The sequence below is a fragment of the Watersipora subatra genome, chromosome 10 (genome assembly GCF_963576615.1).
Source record: "Watersipora subatra chromosome 10, tzWatSuba1.1, whole genome shotgun sequence".
Lineage (NCBI taxonomy): Eukaryota > Metazoa > Bryozoa > Gymnolaemata > Cheilostomatida > Watersiporidae > Watersipora > Watersipora subatra.
Genome location: NC_088717.1, coordinates 58,407,566 through 58,413,340, shown reverse-complemented (window position 1 = coordinate 58,413,340; position 5,775 = coordinate 58,407,566). Strand labels below are relative to the sequence as shown.

Genomic DNA, 5,775 nt, shown 5'->3' with positions numbered 1-5,775 from the left:
TTTGACAGCACAAAGAAAAAATCCAACTGAAAATGTAGTCAATATTTATTACTTTATTATAAATGGTGGTTGTTAACAATATATATAAATTGGTCAAGAATATTATGCCTTAATTCAATATGGGCTTAGCATTACATGACCATATCGATATGGTATAAACATCAACAAAAATTGACATGTTCCGCAGCAATGGTACAAAGGGCTAATTGCGATAGGTCTGGTATGTAGCGTTGCATGTAGTTAACCATGTGTGTTGGCTTTATCATTGTTCTGATATCCAACAATCTTATCAGGGTCTGGCGGTATATCATCATCATTGAATATGTGTCCTAAGAACTTTACATTCGATTGGTTGTAAGTTTACTTCGTTTCATTCAATTGGAGTCTATGTTCTGCGATTCTGGTAACACCTTAAGTCATTTGTCACGTTCAATAAAGTTGGACCCAAATACCAAGAAACTATCTTGAAATACAGCTATTCCATCTGAACCGTGTAGAATTTCCTTAATTTTTCTCTGGAAGATTTCACTCGCACAGTTGATACCAAATGGCAGACGCGAACGGCAGAATCTGCCATGGTGTGTTATGAATGTGGTGTATAGGCTAGAAGTCTCGTCTAAGGCTTTTTAGTGGTACCCAGTACCCACTGTGGGCATCAAGAGTTGAAAATACTTTGGCACCATCTAAATTAGACGTTGGCTCGTCAAAGGATGGTAACAGATACGTCTACCAAATTATAGCAGATGTGACCGCTCATAGATTAATGCAGAGTCTAACTTGTATAGACTTCTTTCAACTGTGACTTGAGCACCCATCATTGGGTTGTGTAACTGGTTTTGTGATGCTCTCATTTATCCTCATGTTATACTTGTGTTCATTATTTTCTCTACACCCAACATACAAGATTGTATACAATGTGTGGCATACATACTGTAAATTCCGGCGCGTAAATCGAAAATTCGACACCAAATTTCGAGCTTAAAAATCCATTCTTGACTTACATGGCGGTTACATTTTTCATGACTTGAATTCTAGAAAAATTCAACTTCAAAAAACTTTACAAATCAAAATTACATGATATGACATATAGAAATTTATTTATAAAATAGTGAAATACAGGTAACTTTACTCAACATGGGATGGATCAAACACAAAGTCCCACTCTTCCCCATTCAAATTCTCATCGCTAAGATTCTCTTCTAGAACCACGTGTTTTTTAGAATTTAAAGCATTTTACGTAGAATCTGGCTAAAAACCCACATTTCGGTAATCGATTTGGCACATCCACTATCGTTCATCCACCCTTTTTTTTGTACATGAATTATGATTCCTGATAGAAATCTGTCTTGTGGTACTGCTTTTCTGCTAAATGAGCATTATCAGAGGTAGCAGTTCCGTTCTATAGGCTAGGCGGGCCAATGAGATGGTGAAGTGCTGTTTATCATACCCCGTGATCTTCATTAGCACTGCCTTCTGTTTTTTTGTTCAAGTGTTGTATTGCTGGCAGCACCAAAAAAACATGGGCGCTTTTGCTCAGTGTTTTTGATCATAATTTTTTCAGCTAGGCATTGCCTGCCTTTGATGATGACTGAACTAATAGCGATCAAGCGATTTGAGCCAGAGAAGGGTGGTCAACTTATCAGTACTTCGACAGTATGTACATGCAAAAACCAGGATTTTTAAACAAAACTTTAGATCTCGATTTATATGCTACGTTGGCTTGTACGCCGGAATTTACGGTACATGTGGATTTGATTTCATCACATAGCTTAATGGTTGCTGGCCGCCATTGTGTACACATCGCTTGACAATGCGCCTATGACCACCATATGCTTCACCTCAATCCTACACAAAAGATTGGATCTAGCACTAGCTACATAATAGTAGCATAAATAGTCATTGCTATCTTAAGTAATATTCAAAGTAAAATAGATAGCTAAAACATCAGAATTAACATATTTCAATTTAATGTCAGCTGTAGATAAGAGAGGTTTGCGAGGCAAATAATCATATGTGTGCTTAAACAGAATGGCGATATCTGCTCCGGTGTCGACTTAGAATTTTGCAATTGTCACTTGTAGGCATACTCACAAACCAAAGTTCATTGCTCGTTGTCTGTTATGTTAGTTATGACATTTAGGTAAAATACATTGTTGTCAGCAGTGGTTGAGATACTCCGATCAACGATTTTTAATGCAGTTCTCTGATTTGGCACTAGCCGACCTGTACTCATACAAACTTTTGAAAATTGAAGATTGTTATTTTTGCAATCGGGACATTGCATGACATATGCGGAGCAGTGTCGGCAGTGGTGGCTACCCCCACAGTTGTTGCAGTTAGTGATGGTGTTAGATTGGGCAGTAGCAGCATTGTGATTGTTGCTAGAGTTAATAATACGTTGGTTGTTTAAATTATGATTGTGACTCTTACCATGGTGTCCGAGTGTGATTCACTGTGTGATTATGCGAGTGTGCTTATTGATTCCATAACTACCCGAGTAGAAATCTTTCGTTTGAAAAGCTCGTGTTGTCGGGAGACTGATATTGCTTTGGCAAGGTTTGTTTTATTTATATTAAATCATAACATAACAAGATGATAGAAAAAGTAAGGTGCAATGAGGGGTCATATGCGCAGTAGCATGGCTATTCGAGGCTCAGAGCTCGAGTTAACAGGTGAGATTGTTAATGAAGAAAACATAGTTGTCTAAGCAATAGAAATTGGAATAAATCTATCCCAGAGAGTCCAGCAAGTACTGCTTTAAAGCAGCTCTACAACCATCATGACTATCAATGTTTCTTAGCCAAATTGGCTAGGAATTCCATGCTAATGACACACGATAGGCAACCTGTCTATGGCCACCAGTAGAAGAGGAAATCAAAATAAGAAATGACCAGTGATGTAATGTGTTGGCAAGTTAGTTTGAGATTCAAATTTGAGGTGAAGAGTGTCTTCTAGTTGTAGATTACCAGATATTTTTTGTCAATAATACTTACTAACAAATTTTCATGTGAGGGATGAGTTATAAATGTTATAATTTAAATAGCTATAATAAATAAAATAGTTATGTGCACAAGTAGACCTGCTTCAAGGAATGCCAGGCTAAATTGGCAATCTTAGAACTTTCATTTTTTTAATAGGTTTGCCACAATCTATCTGATTAGAAACTCAATAATCCGTTTTCGCATGCATGTGAGAACAATTGTCCTCAATTAATGCATTAATAGATTTTTGTAGTAGAAATAAATCCCGAACATCGCCGGGATTAGTGCTAGTATCAAGCCGAGCATTGCCTGAGGTTTGATTCCTTTTTCAATCAGATAGCAAATTTGCAATGGGGATTGCTACAGGCCTACTGATTTTATATCAAAAAAATTCATAAACCCATTTTGATTGAATTTTAATTGAAGGCAATTGTCCGAAATGCGTGTGCAGGCGCATATTTGAGTTTCAAATCAGATAGATCATGGCCATTTATACAGAGGACGAAAGTTCTAAAATTGATAATTCAGCCCGGCATTGATAGAAATGGGCCGCTTTTTCACATTAAATAAACTAGAGGTAACTTGTGGAGTCCTGGCCTTCCACTCTCATATCGCTTCCCTCACGCAACTGTTAACGTCACAGAACATCGCTCTCATTATAGTGTTGTACGAAAATATTAGCAAAAGCAGATACCAGAAGAAAACAATGCCTAAACCACAGGAGATATACTGGAATGAACAAAACACCTGGTACATCAAAGGACCAATAATCAAGGATCAATAGTTATAAAAGCACCAAAGGAAATTAGAGGCAATAACGCATACACTTGTAGTGCTGTATAATGCCTTATAATGCACTTATAAACGCATACACAAGTATTGCCAACTTCTACCAAACAGGACTAAAATAACAGAAGTTACTTATTATTTTTAATCCGCACATTTCTATGACTTACTCAAAACAAGCCCATTTAAATAACAACCTTCTACAACATAGAGAACAGAACCTGAGCACTTAAACATCTCTTAGGCTAACAGCTCGAATGACTGCATTTTTTCTTTTGTCTGCTGAAGCTCTTTCTACATGTGTTTCAGCTGTTGAGCCTTTCTTTTTATGTACTATCATGACGCTCTTTTGACTGTCAACACTCGCAGATGTACAGCGCTAGCGAAAGAACATGGGCAACTGTTCCTGTAAGGGTGTAACCTTCATTGGCTATTTTTAACCTTTTGTCATTAGTATTAATGTTATAGAATTTTGTTGGTTGTGTCCTTTCAACAGTCGGGCTTTGAGAAATAAAAAAGCATCTTTTACTTGAAAAGCTTGGTGTTGCTTATAATAGCTTTTAGTGTCTGAAACAGTATTAATCAAATTAGTTCCCACAAGCTAAGCAAATGCGCATAAACTAAACATAGTGAAAATAGAATAACATGACAAACTTAATTCAACATTGATGTTTGTATGGATACAGTTTAAATTGTGTATAAAAATTCCTCCCTAGACCTCACATAAAAATATTTTAAAATACACTTGAATGACCATAGCAGTATCTTTAATTATTATCAATGAGTGAGTACTTTATCTTCATATTTTCTATTCTTTTCTTGGAATCTTTTACTGTAATTTTTCGAATTTCAGTATGTAAATTATGTATTATTGTACGTATCATTGCAATGTATGATTTTCACTACATCCATACCCCGGGCAATGTCAAGTACCATAGCTAGCATGATAGTTATGCTATGTCAAAATAATAAATATCGGTTAGCACGAGTTTTGCTTTTTACATAAACTAATTAAATAGCTATGGTCCTATTAAACTGCTCATTGGAGCTCACTACAACCCTCCCAGTGAATCACCACATTTACTGGTGAACATCCCACCTATAAGCCTTTTATACATTAAAGAGCGATTACAACTTACAAGAGGATTGGTGAAAACTAATAACTTATCCATGCTTTCTGACAAACCTCGTAGCACACTCACCGTTAAACTCATGTCCGACATAAGGAAACTGGTCCATCAGACAACTAAACTTACAGAAATAAAACCACAAAATCTTTCAAGAAACAAGATCAATGACTGCATGCAGAATGAATGGATACGGCAATGGAATGCACAGCTCACAAATGGTATGTGCCCATATGACCTACTCTCTACTCTGACTCCGAAACATTTGTTCCGCTACCCACTGCCATTGAATGGCGACAGAAAGGATGTTGGGGCACTGTGTGACCTTTTACCTGGTCATAGCAGGCTCCTTTCTTTCCAATACAGGTTAAACCTAACATACACCCAATATGCACCTGTTTGATGGAAGAGGAGACAGCGAATCATTACATAAACCTCTGCGCAGACTATGATGTCGCCAGAGCCCATACCAACCCCTCGACAGAAAACTGGGAATCAGTCATCTTGTTCCTTAATCTCACAAAAAGACTGATGTTCTAACAATACTCAATCCAGATGACAGCCAAGGCCAGGCTATAACAAGGCTATACCTCCACTGGGGAGTAACTGGCAACACTAAAGCCTATAGTTACACACTGGTGCTTGAGGTTTGGTCTTGCGGCGACTAGGGCCTAGGTTAAAATAGTGCTGGGACGATATTACGATACTTCGGTATATCGTCGATATCACTTTCTGATACCGACCGTACCGAGTGCTTTCTGCCCATATCGAAATATCGGATACCGTCGATATTGGACGATATCGACGATAATATAGATCCATCGGTTTTTTGACGTCATCGCATTGTTTGCAAACGCACTCGTCCACGAAAAAGCCGCCAT

The 5,775-nt window shown here is 37.5% G+C and overlaps 1 pseudogene; it reads left to right on the top strand.

Annotated features, from left to right (window-relative positions):
• The first annotated feature begins 2,413 nt into the window (after positions 1 to 2,413).
• On the top strand, positions 2,414 to 5,434 carry LOC137407270 (uncharacterized; annotated as a pseudogene).
• The last annotated feature ends 341 nt before the right edge of the window (positions 5,435 to 5,775 follow it).